Consider the following 20442-nt stretch of genomic DNA (forward strand, 5'->3'; position numbering starts at 1 on the left):
CCTTTTAATTCTTGGAATTGTAGTTTTGCTTTTCCAATTTTGAATTCAGCACAAGAATAGAACTGAAAAATAGGACTGGATGACCGACTCTCGCATAACATGGGGAAACTTTACAACGCGGCACTACCAGTACGCAAAGCTAGGCCTTTCTATTTCTATAGGACATCTTGGCTGTGGTATGTGATTTACATCCTCTCCACCTTCTTGCAATTTCACAACAGGAATTGTGGCAGATCCAGCATTAATCATTTGAAAGTATAGTTCAATTGAGTCCCATTAATAGAATGTTGATTCGGATGAAAACTTGATTTGTTATCAGCAATAGCTGAACTGCTGTGTAACTCTAGCTTGCCACATTTCTTTCCTCTTTTCCCTAGCAAAGTGTTAGGGATCATATGACTCTGCAGATGTTTTGGCCTACGACTTCCATGATCCATTACCATTGGTAACAGTGGCTAGGGCTGATGGCAGGGTATGCAGTGAGTATATCAAATAGGAAATAACTAATGCAATTTTACCAAAAATATACTGAATGGTAACTATATAGGGGCAGGGGTAAGAAGATAAAAGGTGTGGGAGGTTGTTTGGGTGGGGTTAGAAGCATGGGTAAACAGAGGGTTTGGGTGTGCCCCCCATTTTCTTTAAAAAACAGTATCCCCCCCATAAAATTGCATTCGTTATTTCTCAATTCGTTATTATCACATGTGACCTGATGGCAGTTGGAAGCAAAAACATCTGGAGAGCTTCAGGTTGCCCACCCCTGATTTGTCGTTCATGGCCTGAGAATTAGACATTTATTTATTTTATTTTAGTATTTGTATAGCGCACTACAGCCCACGGGCACAGAGGTGCTGTAAAGAATATGTATGCAGGCTTGCTTCATGGTTACAGGAGAGCGGTCCAGTACAGTGGATTAATACAGTTGCTTAGTTTACAGTGCGTTGCATATCAAGGTACAGTACATAGCAAGATAGTCAGACGATGGCAGAGAGGGGGAGGCGATTCAAACAAAAAGTCTTGTCTTTAACGCCTTACGGAAGGCTGTATGAGATTCGATCATTCTGAATTGGGATGGGAGGGTGTTCCAGTAGGTTGCAGCCAGGGTTGGGAAACTGGAACCACCGGCTTGCACTCTTCGTGTAGGAGGAACAATGAGGCGATTGACATATGCAGTTCTGGAAGGTCTAGAGGGTGTTTTTTTGATGATCCTTTGAGCTAGGTAAATGGGCGCTAATCCATGAAAACATTTGTGTGCAATAGCCAGTGTTTTGAAAAGAATCCTTTCTTTGACAGGTAGCCAGTGCACCTGCCTTCTGACCCCAGAAATGTGATCCCTACATGCGATACTCTTTGCGGCCCTCAAGGCATTATTCTGAGCTACTTGGAGTTTAGCCAGATTCTTTTGGGACGTTCCAGCAAATAGAGCATTGCAGTAATCCAGCCTGGACCCGATGATGACCCTAGCAATGGTGATGCAGTTCTCTTGTGAAAGGAAGGGTCTGACTGCATTGATCAGTTTGCAATGATAGGCAGCTGAGGAGGCGATGGCATTAACCTGCCTCTCCATGGTCATCCTAGGTTCAAGATACACACCCAATGTCTTGATAACTTGAGACACAGTGATGGGAATGTTATCTATAGTGAATGAGCCGTATTGCGTGCCCAATTTACCCAGAGTAGCTGTGGATCCAATTAGCAGGAGTTCTGTTTTCTCACTGTTTAGACACAACCAGTTTTCAGCCATCCAGGACTGAATTGTGGAGTAGATGAGGTTGAGAGTGTTCATATCAGTGGGGTAGTCGCCTGTCAGTGGGATGAGCACCTGGGTGTCATCTGCATAGTTAGTATATGAGATGCCCATGGCGTCAAGAATTTGGAACAGTGGCCTGGTAAAGAGGTTGTAGAGAGTTGGTGCTATGCAGGATCCTTGAGGGACCCCACATTTAATTGTACTTGGGATGGCACTCAAGGAATCGGTGAACACCTTCATCACCCTTTCTTTGAGGAAAGACGATATCCATTCACAGGCTTTCAGGGAGAAGTTGGCCGTGGAGGACAGAGGATGACATAGGGTGTTGTGATCTACTAGATCAAATGCCGCTGAGAGGTCTAGCAGGAGAAGGAGAGCCGGTTTACCTACGTCTCTCAGGTCATTGATTTGATTTTTGAGATCAAGTAGTGCCATTTCTGTTCCATGCCGTGGCCTGAAACGAGACTGGCGCAGTCCCAGGAGTTGATTCTCTTCCAAGAACTTTTGAACTTGCAGGTAGGCTGCTTTGTCCAAAATCTTTAGCAGGAAGGGGACAGTGGTGATGGGTCTGTAGTTCCCTGGTACCAGTGGGTCAAGAGAGGTTTTTTTTAAGGAGTGGTCGGACCCAGGCTTCCTTCAGTGAGGTAGGTACCTGGGCCGAGCGGAAGGATGAGTTAATGAAGGTGGTGATGAAGGGAGCTAGGGCAGGGGCACATTCCTTAATGATGTGTGCTGGGCAGGCATCCCCTTTACAGTTGCATAGTTTGATAGATTTGATAAGGGCTATGACTTCTGATTCACTCATGTCAGAGAATTCAAATGTTGGTACCTCCTTACCCGCAAGGGCAGTACGGGGAGTGGTGGGACGCGTGTCTATAAGAGAGGATAATGCTTTTTGGTGCGAAAGAATTTTGGCTTGCAAAGTGTCCAGTTTATCTAGCATGGCGGTTTGAATAGTGTTGCACCATGACTCGTCCTTTATGAGGGTAGATGGAGGGGGTTGTGGGAGTCTCCAGTTCTCTGAAGATTGCAAAGATCTCCTTAGTTTTAGATTTGGCGTTGTTAATCCTTGTATTGAAGGATGCAGCTTTAGCCTGAGTGATGGCTGCTTTCTATTGTCTAGTACAAGCTTTGAAGGCTGCTTTAGTTTTATCATTGGGGTTTTTCTTCCAGGTTGCAATGGAGGCCCTTTTAGTTGAACATAGTTCCATAAGTTCTTGAGTGAACCATGCATTGGAGTGCTTGGTTTTCTTCGCTTTCTTAAGGGTGAGAGGAGCTATGGTGTGAACTGCACAAGTGATGACCTGATTAAAGGAGTTTGCGAGGAGGCCTGGATCATTAGGAAATGGAGGCTGGAGAGCTGCTGCTAGGAGATGTGGGAGAAGGTTCTCTTTCGTAAGTTTGCGCAAGCTTCTAGAGAAGGCTGCTGGTAGTGTTATATTGGGTTTGGTGGACCCAGTAGTGGTGGCGATCTCTAGTTTGATGCAGAAGTGGTCAGACCAAGGGATGGGGGACGATGTCTGGGATGAGGATGGGACAGTTATGATGAGCTACCCAATCCAGCGTGCGTCCTTTCATATGGGTAGGCTCAGTAATGGCTTGGAAGAACCCTAATGTGGTTAATGCTTTTTGTAGAGCAGGTGCGTGTGCATCGTTAATATCATTCAAGCCAAGATTAAGGTCACCCAGAAGCACTATTTTGGATGTTTATTTGATATTGTCGGATAGCGCGTGTATAAGAGCCTCTTGGAAATCTGTTGAGGTGCAACAAGGACGATACACAAGATGGAAGGCAATGGTGGAGCTGGGCAAGGTCTTAAGTTTGATTAAGAGATATTCGTCGTTAAGGCCTAGGTCACCTTGAATTCTCCTGATGTTAAGTGTATCTCTAGCAATGACGGCAACACCTCCCCCTCTTTGGCCGACCCTATCTTGCCTAAAGATAGTTTAGCCATTAGGTATAGCCAGAGAGAGGGCAGGACCGGATGGTCCCTGTAGCCATGTCTCGCAGAGAAAGAGGAGGTCTAGATGGTCACTGGTGATCAGGTCGTGCACATCAAGAGTGTGGGCAGGCACATTTAAGAGCGGGTGCTGCGCTACTGTCAATAGGCAGGATATCCAATGCTAATGGTTTGGCAGGCCTAGGGACAACAAGTTCATTCAATACAATCACCGGGGTAATGGGCACCAATGCAGGGCAATCAGCATCAACAATAGCTCGGGTGTCAACATTAACATTTTTCCCAATAATAAAAGGGGGGGGGTGGGCACCAATGCGTGATATTTAATAACAACCTTTTTCATGAGGGGAGACATGGTTATTCTTTGTAATAATCAATGGATCAATGGGCAACAAAGACACAAGGTCACAAATCACAATAGGCAGTAGTACATTGGTAGCCTTAGTTATTGGTATTTGTTTGAATGCCTTATTTTATAATGAGGGTCTCTGGGTGACATTTGAATAGTAAATGAGCTTCATAGTTATCTCTGCATCCCCAGGCAGCTAATTTATGGGTCTGAAATTAAGTTACTTAGTCTAATACTATTGCTATGTTGCTATTCCTATTCTGCCTTTCTGACCCCAGGCTCGCGATGACAGGGTAGACCGTTTCCATCCCGCCAGCCTAGGCCACGCACACATGGCATTGGGGGCAGGAGTTGCTACATGCGAGTAGTAGACAGGTACAGGTTCTGCAGGAGTTATCTGAGAATATGACTCAGATGGGCTATACAGTGGAGGAGGCCATTGGGGATTGATGGCATTCCGGGAAAGTATGCAGACCAGGACGTAGCTGCCATCGGCAAATTAGTGCATGCCTCTCTGTCACGCATTGCTCTGGCAATGGAGTAGCAGTCTATGGCACTGGGTGATTTCAGTGGTCTCCCACTCCAGAATAATAATTATTATTATTATTGTTGCTATGATGTTTATTGAGCACTGCCCTAGCTTCAAGAAGCAACAGAGCGCTTTACAGAGGTATACAACAGTATGGATGCATAACAGAGTGCTTTACAGAGGCGTACAACAGTACAGATGCATAACAGAGCACTTTACAGAGGTATACAACATTACAGATACATAACGGAGCGCTTTACAGAGGTATACAACATTACAGATACATAACGGAGCGCTTTACAGAGGTATACAACAATCCAGATACACAACAGAGCGCTTTACAGAGGTATACAACATTACAGATACATAACGGAGCGCTTTACAGAGGTATACAACATTACAGATACATAACGGAGCACTTTACAGAGGTATACAACATTACAGATACGTAACGGAGCGCTTTACAGAGGTATACAACAATCCAGATACACAACAGAGCGCTTTACAGGGGTATACAACATTACAGATACACAACAGAGCGCTTTACAGGGTTATACAACATTACAGATACATAACGGAGCGCTTTACAGAGGTATACAACAATCCAGATACACAACAGAGCGCTTTACAGAGGTATACAACATTACAGATACATAACGGAACGCTTTACAGAGGTATACAACATTACAGATACATAACGGAGCACTTTACAGAGGTATACAACATTACAGATACGTAACGGAGCGCTTTACAGAGGTATACAACAATCCAGATACACAACAGAGCGCTTTACAGAGGTATACAACATTACAGATACATAACGGAGCGCTTTACAGAGGTATACAACATTACAGATACATAACGGAGCGCTTTACAGAGGTATACAACATTACAGATACATAACGGAGCACTTTACAGAGGTATACAACATTACAGATACGTAACGGAGCGCTTTACAGAGGTATACAACAATCCAGATACACAACAGAGCGCTTTACAGGGGTATACAACATTACAGATACACAACAGAGCGCTTTACAGGGTTATACAACATTACAGATACATAACGGAGCGCTTTACAGAGGTATACAACAATCCAGATACACAACAGAGCGCTTTACAGAGGTATACAACATTACAGATACATAACGGAGCGCTTTACAGAGGTATACAACATTACAGATACATAACGGAGCACTTTACAGAGGTATACAACATTACAGATACGTAACGGAGCGCTTTACAGAGGTATACAACATTACAGATACACAACAGAGCGCTTTACAGGGTTATACAACATTACAGATACATAACGGAGCGCTTTACAGAGGTATACAACAATCCAGATACACAACAGAGCGCTTTACAGGGGTATACAACATTACAGATACATAACGGAGCGCTTTACAGAGGTATACAACATTACAGATACATAACGGAGCACTTTACAGAGGTATACAACATTACAGATACGTAACGGAGCGCTTTACAGAGGTATACAACATTACAGATACACAACAGAGCGCTTTACAGGGTTATACAACATTACAGATACATAACGGAGCACTTTACAGAGGTATACAACATTACAGATACGTAACGGAGCGCTTTACAGAGGTATACAACATTACAGATACACAACAGAGCGCTTTACAGGGGTATACAACATTACAGATACATAACGGAGCGCTTTACAGAGGTATACAACAATCCAGATACACAACAGAGCGCTTTACAGGGGTATACAACATTACAGATACATAACGGAGCGCTTTACAGGGGTATACAACATTACAGATACATAAAGAAGCCCTTTACAGATTTGTACAAAATTACAGATGCGTAACAGAGCGCTTTTCGGTGTTAACAACAGAACAGATATACAGCAGTGATTGGATACAGAAGGGGAAAGAGGTGGGGTACATCTGTACCGGGTGGCGGGGAGGAGTGGGGTGGGCAGCGTCTAGTGAATCAGTTAGGGGGGGAGTTCGGCGTGATGGCCGAGGTGCTAAGAAGGTGCTGAGAATGCGCCGCAGGAGGGTGTGTCCCAGTGACTGGGGACATGTTGCCTCTCTTGGAAATCTATCACAATAGCTGAATATTACGAGGACATTTAAACGGCCACCAATGTATTTAAAAAACAATTGCATGACAGTTTATTTTCGAGTTCTTTAAACCATTCATGTTTTAATTTATTTATTTATTGCGTTGTTTGTGGTTTTTATACATCATTAGAAATGTGGCTTTTTTTCATTCAAAATGTACACATGCTATCCTTTGATTTTCTAGATCTTTACACAGGCCTACCTGTTGAAGGCATATATTGTAACCTCAGGGACCCAGAGGTCAAAGTTGATAGCATGTGTACAGTACCCCTTTTCATTCAGACACCCAGAGACCCTTGCATCCACGGTTGTACTGCAGCCAGCTGCCTTGTCAGTGAACTGTGGAAAGACTGCGCAGGCGCAGAGTGCTTCGGTTTCCAGTGCTCAGCGATTGCTCACTGCATTGGGGTCAATCTCTGTCTGTGGGCATGATGTTAGAACCATCAGTAAACACAGGCCTTGCCATGATGATGTATTGGTGTCTGCAACCTTTAGCGTTCCAGATGTTTAGACTACAGCTGGCAGCAGCACTAGCCAGTACAGTTAATGTTGAGACATTTTGGGAGTTGTAGGCCAAAAGGCTAAAGACCCTGACACATAACTGTACTGAAGCCAAATTGTCACTAAAAGTCACTGCTAAACACAAGGCCTAAGCTGCTTATGAGGAAGAATCCCTCAGCTGTGGGAGCACTCAGTGGCTGCACACCGTGTCCTCTTGTAACCAGTAATCCTGTAAGCTAATCTCTTCCCCTTGCAATCAGGAGCACACATTGACTGCCTTGCACAGAGACTGGTGGCCAAGGCTGGATCCCCTGCGACTCTTGCCGCTGCCCAAGTGTCAAAGGATTGCAGACTCCAAACATCAAGACAGGACCAGTTAGCACCGTGGGGCCAGATATCCACACTTCAGTTACCAGCAGAAGGCGGCGTGGGGAATCAGAGGTACAGCCCCATAATATACCGCACTTAAATACTGTTGGTGCCACTTGTAATTACATGAGAGAGCCGGATTTGAGCTCTATTATGTAACCATGTATGAATAAATATGTAACGCGGTCTGTCTCATTTTATGGAACAATAATTGTTTGATTTTAATTGTTGATCCTTTATGAAAATCCTAACCAATTGCTCCCATCCGCTGTCAGTATGAATGAAATTGTATTGATTTTTTGTTTTTGCAAATTGTTTTTGTCAAGCCTATCAGGCAACTGCTTCACAGCACTTTGAGGAGGTGAGGGTTTAGATTCAACTCTTGCCGCAAGAGGAAGGCTTTGAGACCTCAATTTCAGCTTGTATTTGTATTTGATATAGCCCAAGCACTGTTAAAAGCAATGGAGTGCTGTACTTGACGTTGAGGGAAACATATTAAATAAGGGTGGGTGACAATATGTGGCACACGATGGTCCACCCATGGGGGTGGGATGTGATGCACGAACACAAGGAACCTACATGCTACCTAGGTATTGACTGAAGAGTAAGGCCTTGCATTCTTTCCTGAACTGCAATAGCATTGGTGTGGTCCGGCTTGCCACCAAGGCGGTGTTCCAGTAGACAGGAGCACAGCAAGGGAGGCAAAGCGGTTGGGGTTTGTCTTTTACTCCCGCCCTGGCTGGTGCGTCACTAAATACAGCAACTGGCTCCATCAAGTGAAAAGAACTCCCTCAGGGCCAGATTAGCAGCACAAAATGATAGGGCAGTTTGCACTGAATGAGCACCCATCGCTCACGCCATCACTTCACCTAAATTGTATGAGTTATGCTCATTTACTGAATTCATGAGTCCACCAAGAGAGACTCCCTTTAACAATGCAGGTTGGGGGTTAACCTCTGTTTGTAAAATAAAGTCAAATGGTGCGTTTGTAGCACCTTTCAAAATATATTCGCCAAAAGGCCATACCGTTACAGACTTTTCCATGGGGGAGCTGATTAAATAATTTTGATACTTGAGGGTCATCCATAGTACTCTGCATCTACAAACACTTCTTTGTGTCCAACAGAACATTGTGTACCCTGAATGAATTCCCATTAGGCAAATAGTGGCTGCCAGATGCATTGTACTGCTGCTGAAAACAGTCTCATAATTATTCCAGAGCCAGCAGAAATGATGGCAATTTTGAATACCGTGCTAGGAAATAGAATAGACACTGCAGATTCCATGCCATTGAGGCTATGGGAAAATATAACACCATCAAAATTCCTGCCCTGATGCCTCTAGTCTTTCCGTGCCTAGACCTCCCTCCCCTCAGCAGGACCTGCTCTGCAGTGATGGCTTCTGCTAGTTGCCTTTTTTTAAAATGATTATTTATGTATAATGTGGTACAGCCAAACATACATTGACTGTTCACGTGAAAACAAATAATTTAAAAAAGCCATTCTTACATTTCATGATATTTATTTATTTTCATTTGTAGTGCGCACCAAACCCGGGGTATCTGGGCGCTTGTTACAGTACATAGATGACTAAGTCACACAGCATCACGGTGTGTAGATGAGTAGACAGTAACACTTATATCAGTGATAAGGGTGGCGCAGTCAGGTAGAGGGAGGGTAGGGGTCTTGTGTGAAGAGCCAGGGTTTCAGCTTTTTGCAGAAAGAGTGTAGCGACGGGTCTGATGTGAGTGAGAGAGGTAGGGCATTCCATTGTTTCACCGCCACTACTGGGAAGCTGCGGTCACCTGCTACGGCCCGTTTGAATTTGGCCGTGTTAAGGAGGGGAGAGGTAATGGCTCGGGTGGGTCTCTCAGAATGGGGTTTGGTGATTTGATTGGGGAGGTGTTTGGTGGCTGTGTTAGAGATACACTTATGTGTGATGGATAGGGTTTTGAATTTGATTCGGTTTAAGACAGGAAGCCAGTGGACTGTGTGCCTAGCGGCAGAGATATGTTCTTTTTATGGGATGTTTAATGCCGCTCTTAGGGTGTTCTGTATGATTTGGATTTTTTGGGTGTTTTGTGTAGAGGATACTGCAAATTGGACATTGCAGTAGCCTAGTTTGGATAAGATTAAGGCTCTGGCTAGTGTAATGCAGTTGTCTGGGGTTAGGAAAGGGTGGCACGCGTTAATAAGCTTGGCAGTATAAGCAGCTGCCGAGGCGGTTGGATTGGCGTGCCTAGTTAGTGAGAGTTAAGAGTCGAGGTAGACTCCTAGATTTTTCACTTCCTTCAGGACAGTGATGAGATTCCCGTCTATGGTAAAGGATTTATTGTTACAGTGCAATTTGTTTAGTCGGGATTGGGTGTCAACCACTAGGAGCTCTGTTTTATCGTCATTAAGACAGAGTTCGTGTTGCACCATCCAGGCTTGGTTGGTAAGGTAGATTTTATTGAGGGCGTTAGTGTCCTCAGTGTACTTGCCGGTGATGGGTGCAAGGATTTGCGTGTCATCAGAATAGTTAGTGTAGGAGACACCTGGTTCATCCAGGAGGTCAAATAGCGGCTTAGTGAAGATATTATAGCGTGTTGATGAGACACATGAGCCTTGAGGCAGACCGCAGAGGACTGGAGTTGGTGTGGCTGCTGTTATGTTGGAGAAGGCTCTCATTGTACTCTCATTGGTTAGAGAGGAAGGAATCAATCCAGGCAATGGCATGGGGGGACAACTGGGCTGAGGCGGAGAAGTGTTGGCAGAGGATTTGGTGATTTACTAGGTCAAACGTTGCGGATAAAACTAGTAGCAGCAAGATGGCTAGATTTCCATTGTCTATGATCTCGTCCATTTGGATTTTGAGATCGAGGAGTGCTGTCTCAGTGCCGTGTCCCGGACGGAAACACGATTGGCGTAATCCAAGGATATTATTGGATTCCAGGTGTTCCTGTATTTGTAGGTATGCTGCTTTGTGAAGGATTTTGAGGAGGAAGGGGACAGTGGTGATGGGACGGTAGTTGGTGGGGATATTGGGGTCTAGTGAATGTTTTTTTAGGAGGGGGAGAACCCATGTATCTTTCAGGTTGTTTTGGACAATCCTTTGTGTGAACGAGTTGTTGATGAGAGCTGTGATAAATGGTGCCAGTTCTGCGACACAGTCTTTAATGAGGGCAGATGTCTCCTTGGCATCTTGATAGTTTAAGGCCATTGATCATTTTTGTGACTTCTTCTATCGTGACTGGTCTGAATTCAGATATTTCGTCCCGAGTGGTTGGGGGGTGGATATGGGTTGCCGTGGTTTGTAGGGATAATTTGGCTTTCTTATCGGTAATCTTACTTTGCAGTAAGGTTGTTTTGTCAATTAGTGCTTTCTGGATATTGGTACACCAGAGTGTCTTTATGGAAGCTTTCTGGAGGAGACACTGGGGATTCCAGTTCTCGTAGGATGGAAAATAGTTCTTTTGAGCTTGTTTCAGCTTTGGCTATGCGCTCATTGTAGGCGAGAATCTTCGCTTGGATGATAGCCTGTTTGTAAATTTTGGCCACACCAAGGAACCTGTTTTTGTTTTGATGGTGTGGATTTCCATAAGGTCTCTGCCTTGTGTTTGGTAGCTCATAACATTTTCAGGTCAGAAGTGTACCATGAGTTCAAGTGGGCTCTCGGTTTAGACTTGCGGGTACTTAGTGGGTCAACTTTGTCTATCGCTAGGCAGAGAGTTTGATTATATAACTCCACCATTTGGTAGGGGTCAAGGTCTGATTGTTGATAGTTGGTGATGGGGTGGAGCATAGGGAGCATGTTTTCTGAAGTAATGTTACATGTATTTCTAGATTGCGCATTTCTGCATCGGCTGGAATGAATTTTGGGATAGTGAAGGTGATGATGTTGTGGTCTGACCAAGGCCAGGGGTGGTGAGAGGTGATATTGGTGTTACAGTTCAAGTCTGCCAGTCAGTCCAATGTTTTGTCTTTGTTGTGTGTGGGTGAGGTAAAACCTAGTGATTCAATTGTGTTGGTTATAGTTTTGGCATTTGCATCTGTAGGGTAATTTAGGGCTAGATTGAAGTCTCCCATGATAATGATTCTAGAGGAGGGTGTGGGGTTGTTGCACAGTAGGAGGGAGATATCCTCATCTAGCGACAATAATGGTCCAGGTGGCCTGCAGAGGATGTGGGTGGTGAGTGATGTAGTGTTGGCAAGGGAGATTGTTATAGTTAGTGATTCTCCTGAATGGAGGAGGCGTTAGGCATTTCTCTTAGAGTCAGGTCTTTTTTGGCTATGAGTGCTGCACCTCCTCCTTTGGCTAGAGGTCTGTCTTTTCTGAAGATGGTGTAACCTTCAGATATAGCTAGTGAGAGGGCTGGGCCGGCAGCTGCATGCAGCCATGTTTCCGTGATGGCTCGTATGTCAAGTTGGTTGGCAGTAATGAGGTCAGTGATGTCGAGTGCATGGGCTGGGAGCAATCTAGCGTTGATAAGGCCTGCATAGATGTTAATTGGGTTAGAACACTGCTCACTTGCAGTGCTTGCCATGGTGATTGTGTTAGTTTTAAGAGTGTTGTTAAGGTCTATGGGAGCCTTGTTGTGTGAGGTTGGTTGTTCTGCGCACATTGTGTCGGCAGTGGGATCAGTTAGGCAGGTGCCACATATTGTGTCAACATTAGGATACACTTGGTATGGGGCACCCATAGTGTCACCGTTGGGGTTCACTTGGTCAGGGTCACCAATTGTATTCGCATTAGGATTCACTAAGTGAATGTCACACGTTGTAACAGTAGCTAGGTTCACTAGGCCAGGGTCACAGATTGGAGAAATAGCAGGATTCACTAGGTGAGGGTCACACATTGTAACAGTAGCTAGGTTCACTAGGTGAGGATCACACATTGTAACAGTAGCTAGGTTCACTAGACCAGGGTCACACATTGTAGCAATAGCAGGATTTACTAGTCCAGGGTCACACATTGTATTCACATTAGGATTCACTAAGTGAAGGTCATAGATTGTAACGGTAGCTAGGTTCATTAGGCCAGGGTCACGCATTGTATTCCCATTAGGATTCACTAAGAGAAGGTCACACATTGTAACAGTAGCTAGGTTCACTAGGCCAGGGTCACACATTGTAGCAATAGCAGGATTCACTAGGTGAGTGCACACGTTGTAACAGTAGCTAGGTTCACTAGGCCAGGGTCATACATTGTAGCAATAGCAGGATTCACTAGGTGAGGGTCACACATTGTTACAGTAGCTAGATTCACTAGATGAGGGTCACACATTGTAACAGTAGCTAGGTTCACTAGGCCAGGGTCACACATTGTAGCAATAGCAGGATTCATTAGGCAAAGGTCACACATTGTAGCAATAGCATGATTCACTAGGCCAGGGTAACACATTGTAGCAATAGCAGGATTCACTAGGCAATGGTATCGTGGGGTGTGTGCCTTGATGGACTTGGCACTTGGTCGGCATGTTATGTCTTTTTCGGGCACCATATTGATGGTTTTTCGGCAAAGTTCAGACATTTTGGCATCAGAGTGCCTTGGTAGGTAGGTTACATGCCTTTTATCATAGTTGGCAAAAGGAACAGTGTTCAAAGTAACGTTTCTGAGCTTCTTCCAGCTCTGGCTTATTTTCAACTTCACCTTTCTCAAGTTGAAAATAGTTCCAAAAGGTCTCGGGGTTCCCTTCCCTAAGTTCAACACAATACCAAAATGTCTTGGGGTTTCTTTCCTTTCCTAAGTTCAACAATATTTCCAAAAATAGCTTGGGGTTCCCTTCCCCAAGTTCAACACAGTTCACAGAAACCTCAGGGTTCCTTTCCCCAAGTGCAACACACTTTCCAAGAGGTCTCGGGGTTCCCTTCTCCAAGCAGGCAGCTCCTCCAACATAACTGCTATGAGTCTCTTGACTTGTAAGAATACTTCCCGCTTGACCTTCTAATCTTCTATGCTCTTTAATAGTTCAAAAAAATGCTTTCTTTCACTTCAGCACTTATTATGCAGCACAGCTTTTGTATCATGGCTTCCTTTGACTCTTTTCCAAGTAGGGGCTACTCAGCCTAGGCGCAGTTGTTGGATCACACGGTCCACTGATTATAGGTCACGCAACCGATAACCGTTGGCACATCGTGATGCTCTTAGTTTTCCTTGGCCAACACAGGTTTCTCCCTGGACCTGTCAGTAATTCAAATTCACTGTAGTTTTCACAATGGCAGTCTCTTGGCTTTGCCACAACTTGCATTCAAGTTACTTTCTCTGTGAGGTAAATTTCTTTTCCCAACTGTATGACCGCCGGGATACCGGCAGCACAAATAGTGTTACTGCTACTCGGTACAAGTAGCGGTACAGTGGTAAATTTGCATTCCCCATTGGGTCCATTGGACCATTGGGGTTGGGCGGGTGCTGTTACCACTGGTGGTTATTGCACTGCGGTAATAACACTGACAACAGCTGAAAACTGCCACAAATGGCCGTTAAGGGCACATTTTCACCTCGAGCAAAAAGCTGGAGGTGAAACTCCCACTTACTGCCCCACTCATTATTGAGCCTATTCTCATATGCGGCAGTAATAGCATTACCGCTGCATTTAAGGGCTAAGGCCCAACTCATGATGAGCCCCTTTGCGTTCACATTGTCCATTCAAGTTCACCAACTTGTTTTTCTCACTTGCTCTCCAGCTTAATTCAATACTACTCAGTAAGACCTTGCACTGTGTTCATAAAATGCACTGAATAGATTTTCACTGTGTTCACAACTGTACATTATTCACTTAGTAGTTTTACCTGATTGCTTTATCTTTTCTTCTATTCGGTATTAAATAACTCTTTGTACATTTCAAAGGATACTTTGCAGTTTGGTCAGTATTCAATAAATCTTGTGGCTTTTCAAAAAGTACTTTGCAGTTTGTTTGGTATTCGATATTCTTCACTTAGGGTTCCAAACCCCACTCTTAGGAGTTTTAGTTGAATAACTACTTGCGAATGTCCAATTCCCGCCCCTGGAGCGCCCTGGTACGATAGTGCCCGCTCTCACACTCACTGGTGTTCGGCTGCCCCTCTAGGTGTCTCTGCAGTCTTCTTCAACTTCCACTTTGTTCCCGGGAAGGCGGCGGGAGCTCCAGCGAGCAGTGCTTGTTACTTGTGAACCTCGCAGCAGTGGCCCACAGCGGTTTGGAGTCTTCTGTGCTCGCCAGCTGGCAACACACGGCTCAGGGAATTGCAGGGGCTGTGCTCCTTTCACGGCCTTGGCAACACACCGCGTCCTCTCCACTGGTCCTTCTGCAGTCTGCTCCTCGCCTCGCAGCTGCCTCCTTTTCAGCAGGCAGGTTGCCCCTGCTCCTCTCTCGGTTTACCATTTTATGCACCTGTGGCCTTTCAATTGGTCGCAGGTGCAAGTCCTCTGCCTGACCACAATTATAGTAATTAACTGGACATGCCTGACCTTCCTTAGTCCTCTTCCTCATCTCAGTACCATAGTGCTATAATTGACTAGAAGTGTGCATCAGTCCTAGTTGCCTTTTCCTCGTCCCAGGTGTAAACTCATGTGAATGTGGGACAGTGGGTGTGTAGGGAAGGTAAAAAGACTTACAATACCCTACAAAGGTCGGGGGAGGGTAGGAGTCATTCTCAAAAGAGAAAGGGGGATACCATGTATCACCTGCAGACTTCCTCTTCCACCTCCCCAAGGTCCCTCCACCCAGGTGATTCTCCCTCGCATCTCCATCCTCGGGGTCAGGATCCAAGAGCGATCACCTTTCTCTGGCCAGCTGAGAGGAAGATCCAAGGGGAGTAGATGGGAGGAGGCCCTCGGGTTTCTCACACCTTCCATGTTAGGCTTTGTCTGCCCCTTTTCTGTGCGCTCTTACTACATTGACTCTTAAATCTTCAGGAAGTGGCATGGTTGTATGCTTCAAGTTCCTGTTGAGACACTTCACTTCTCTCATGAGCCTAAATTAGGTACCCGCAGTGATTTTTTTCTAGGCTCTGTATGCTTGCAGCACTTCGTGAATACCCTGCTTTATGGGATACTCTGCTTTGATCAGTAATTTCACAGCCTGCTTTATCATCCAATCAAACCTCTCCACAAGGTCATTGGCCTGTGTGTGGTACAAGACAGTGGTGTGGTGTGTGGTGCCATGCCTGGTCAGGATTGCCTTTGTCTCCCAAGGGACTAACGGTGTGCCATTGTCAGTGACCAAGGTGGTGTGAACGCTCGCCCCAGAGAACAGTTAGTCTAAAAGCGCATGATCTTCACTGTGGTGACCTCCCTCAGGAATATAACCTTGGTTCAGTGCGAGAAGAAATCTATCATAGCCAAACCTAACATCATAGCCTGGGAAGCGTGTTGAATGTATCAATTATTCCTACAGTGTTTTTCTCCCTCAGTACTGCAGGTGCCTCTGCCACTCTATAAGTGTGAGTAGCACAAGTTTGCAAAACTTAATTTCTTCTTTGGCTCTTCTGGCAAATCCTTATGAAGCAGTTAATATCCCTGTCAATGCCTTGCCACCAGTAATCTTCCTTCCCCAGGGATTTGATTGACGAGATGCCTAGATGCCCTCTGTGGGCAGTTCCCATAGGTTTCTGTCTCCAACTCTCAGGGTGGGGGCAGGGACACCCTTCTCTGCCTTCAACAAGATGCCAGCTTCAATAATCAGCTCATCTGGGATGGAGTATAGTGATACCCCACAATGACCTCTGTTGTAAAGGCTCTTGAGCAGGCGGGGTCAGTGGACTTTGCTAGCAGGGAGAGTTAGAGGGTGGGCCTAGGGTCAGGCTTGGCCTGGACTTCCTCCTGGTTTTCTTTTGCCCTACATCTCTGTTCTCACAATAATCTCCCTGTCACTGTATACTTCTTCTTTACACTGTCTAGTCCTTCCTAGGACTATCCAGGCCAGCTGGAACCTGTCTGCTCTGGCTAGCTAAGTGTTCCTCTCTCACCAACTGGTATCCCCACAGTTCCTACCTTCTGTGTGCCTTCGCTGAGGACCTCTGACTTTGCAGGGTGTGAACTAGTGGCTGAAAGTACACTGGGCAAGCGTCAGACATTTTCTAGTTTCAGACTGAGAGAGTAAGGAGCATGCGAACCCCCTGCAGGGGGGCAGTGCTTCTGTTTTCCAGATGAGCTCTGCATTTGGGAAGAAGCAGATTTGTAACGTTGTGTCTGCTGCGGAGTTCACTGTGAGTTCAGGGAAATAGTTAAATGGGAACATTCTCTTTTCCTGTGCTGGAGGTTTGGCTCTGCACTAGGAGAGCATCAGGATCTCTCAGTTGTGCAAGCATGCACCAGCATTGTCCTGCAGGTTCTCACAGGGGGATTGGGCAGGGTGAGAGCTTTGAGGGCTGCCCTATCCTACTGGGTTGGTGAGGAGGGGAGAGTCTAGACCTCCAAGTCCGGCCTGTAGTGCAGCAATGTGATTGCCCTTTACCAGGTGACCGGGACCCAAGGTAGAGTGACCGGGGATCCCCCGGTCCCAACATATACTGGCTCAGGGTGGCCTGTGGGCCTGTCATATTATTCTAAGGAAAAATGCCAGATAGCTGAGTTATGCCGCGCTCTATGGGGATACCCTCACTTGTAACTTAGTGCCAGAAGGATTCTGGCAACCTCTCTAATGACAGGCAGCATAGATTATAGAACACATCACCTGTGGGACATCTCTGCTAGTCTGAGCGCATAACCACAGTCATGCTTACAACAACAATTGTTTATTGTATATTGAGTTTATGGGTTCCTGAGGCCAGTCAGCATTTTATCACATATTACACCCTAGGTGCAGGATATCTAGCCCACCATAATCACATGCATCCAACCCTGAATGGGCACTGTCAGGGTATGACAAGCCTTCCTCTATGTGGTGCCTCAGTTACTGTACCGTGCATTAAATGAGAACCACATCAGCAGGATAACCTGGCATTTCAATTAGTCTTTGCAGCATAACAACACATGAGTAGGAACTCAATAAAAAATGCGCGGACTATTTTCATTGTCTGTTACTATATTTATTACATAAAATAAAAGCCACTTCTCAGAAACCGGAAGCCACAAGTCAAAATCAAAGGAACTTCTCTAAATTCAGTTAAACAGTTCACAGCATATTAAACACAATTATTAAGCATGTAGATTTCTCATCATTTTAGAGCATTAGAGCAGGTGCTAAAAAATAAAAGTAATTCTTTTTTGCTAACATGTGATAGCTGCTCTCCCACAAATCATTGCAGAATCAGAACACCAGGATGCTTTGCAAGACGTTAGTCTATCCTATATGGTGAGTGATCCTAAACCACATATATCTTTCACAATGCTTAATACAATGTGGAGGGAAAGCAATCATCAAATGGCATTTTTCAGAAAGCAGCAGCATTTACTAGTGAACCTAATGAAAACCCAAAGCATCAACAATGAAAAACAGGACTGTGCTCCACTTTCTATTCCAAATGTGTTCAGCAAATAAACAATGCACGGTAATGCAAACACATTCAATATGTAAGGAAAAATGCATTCACTAACAAGAACAAAGCCTCGGTGTTAGGGAGAATTCTCATTTTATGGCTAATTCCCCTCACCTAGTGAGTCCCCCAGCAGCTTTGCTGGACTTCTGGAGTTTATTTTTTCCACTTGGTAAGAGTGTGAGCTTTTCCCCCACTCTTACCTGTGTTTTGCTCTGTGTTTCTACCTGGTTCTTTGTGATTATGGGCTCTGGAGTACACACTTCAGTAGCCCCCTTCTTTGTGTGGGTCACCCAGCACCTTCTGTGCAGTGGCACAGGGTTGTCGTTCAGACTCCCCCGACTCCATTTCTGAGGCAACTACCGTCCCCCAGAAAAGGGTAAAGTTACCATTAACTTTACTTGGTCAATCTACCACAGATCCAGTACCCCCCATCTTCCATGGAGTACTGGAAAGGGTTAATTCGTATCCCTTTGTATCTGTACCTCCTAGAGCATTGTTTCGCTCTTTTCACATTTAGACTTGGCTGGTGGCAGTGGTATCTACCCTAAACTTTCTACCGTGATTATATTAGATAAACGTGGTACTGTTCTTGGCTATTATATTAGCCTCGAACATAAACCAGCTTGACCAAATTGTCTTTCTTTTGGCTCTGGTTGGGTTTATTTGCCATTTCTTTTTGTTAAAGTCCTTCTTGCGTTTTACTTTGCGCAGCAAACTAGGTTTACCTTCTTTGTTCACCGTCTTTTGGAGGGCTTCTGCTCAGAAGCCCTCCTCAAGGCGCCTGGGTGTCTAGGTGGGCTGAATGTGAGGGAGGGGTGTAGTCACCCCTGTACAGGGTACCCTAGAAAACCCAAGTCGCACTTCGCCATGATTGGCTAAGGTGGTTGTCCAGGCTGGACAACCCCCCTGCTGGGCGATTGACAGCCAAGCTGTGTGAATGGGAGTTTTGCGCATAAAAGGCAGGTCTCTTGGGCTAGAAGTCAGCGAGTCGCCACTGGAACTACAAGGAACAGAAGAGAAGCTGAGAGAACGATGGCTGCTGCAACTACCCCATCCCGGTGAAGCCCTGCTGCAGTCCTGAGCTATCTTCCCTTCAACGACTAAGAGAAGATCCAGTCCTGAGTCTTCTTCCCTTGAGCTTGGTGGGGATAACCATCTCATCTTCCACAGCCAGAGGATCCTCTTCCTTGGTCGAAATCGCTGCACACTGCTGTAGTGGTCCGGATAGCCATCTGAAGAGCCTCTCCTGTTTTTAAGGAGTGCACCTTATATTCCTCGTCGCTGCTGCCGGCCTCATCCCTGTGTGGTGCAGACCCCCTTCAGACATCCTCTTTCACAACGAAGCTCCAGGAACCGTAGGTCTGCGGGAAACCAACAGGAACAACGGCCAGGGCACCAGCTGCACCATTGGAATAAAGTACTGTGTTCTGCTTGAGGAAACTGGGTGAACCCCTTTTCTTCATCTCCAAGGCTTGCCCTTGTCTTCCCTCCTTATAACTTTTGCTTCCGAACATTGACAATATCGAAGTCTTTTTGGCTATGTTGAATCGTGAACTGTCTGACTGTGTGATCTTCGGCAACAGGCCCCCAGTGTCACCTGACCCTGGCTCCGGCCCTTTGACTTCTGAACTCCTGTCTCTGAGTTTTTCTCGATTCTGTCTGCCTAACCAAAATATTGCCTGTGATTTTTGCCTCCAACCCCCTCTGGGTATCTCAGGTGCTAAGTGTGTTTTTGCCCCGGTAGCATTTCATGTCACAGATACGCGTTTATTTAGTAGACCGAACTTTCAAAACGTGGTCGCAATCGTATTCGCATTAACGTGTTTTGTTCGTAACACCGGTTCATTCAAACACAGGGTACTTACCTTGAGACTTACTGTACAAAGTGAATTGGTTAGTTGTATATTTAACGTGTGTTTTTTGTTTAAGTTTAATAGAAGTGTTGTGTTTATAACAAATGGTTTAAAAATAAATGTATTTATATTTTTCTACCTGAAACCTTGAGTCACTGTTTGCTTGAGTCACAGTAATTGTGGTCCCTTTGTGTAATCTCTGCTACTGCTCATATACCATTGAGATAAGCCTGGCTGCTCCACCACTGCTACTACTCTGACATAGCGGTACAGGCTTGTACCAAAGGTAAAACTTGTATTGCCACCTGTAGTCTTAATTGTGTGTAGTGGTCCCTAAGGGCACTGCACAGGATTCTGCCTAACACTCGGCAATGGAAACTAGAAGCACCACTTTCTATTTCCGAAAGCAGAAATGCAGGTTCACAATGCAAAACGAATCTAATGCAAGGTCATGCAAATGAAAATCATTGCATCTAGTTCAACCTTTAAATGCTAGAATATATTTCCAGGAAATATGCAACTATTAGACATGGTATGAGCCACTGATCAATTCAGGAGCTTCTGTACCCATCATTTAATGATCCTA

The 20442-nt window shown here is 45.2% G+C and overlaps 1 protein-coding gene across 1 annotated transcript in view; it reads left to right on the plus strand.

Annotated features, from left to right (window-relative positions):
* Positions 1 to 7464: 7464 nt before the first annotated feature.
* Positions 7465 to 20442, plus strand: part of LOC138447811 (small integral membrane protein 44-like) — a 110139-nt gene continuing 97161 nt past the window's right edge. The window contains exon 1 of the mRNA XM_069604176.1: positions 7465 to 7636. The gene's annotated coding sequence lies outside the window, so the exon portion shown is untranslated. The remainder of the gene's footprint in view (positions 7637 to 20442) is intronic.

This window comes from Ambystoma mexicanum, chromosome 3q (genome assembly GCF_040938575.1).
Source record: "Ambystoma mexicanum isolate Mex_15411 chromosome 3q, UKY_AmexF1_1, whole genome shotgun sequence".
In the NCBI taxonomy this organism is placed as follows: Eukaryota; Metazoa; Chordata; class Amphibia; order Caudata; family Ambystomatidae; genus Ambystoma; species Ambystoma mexicanum.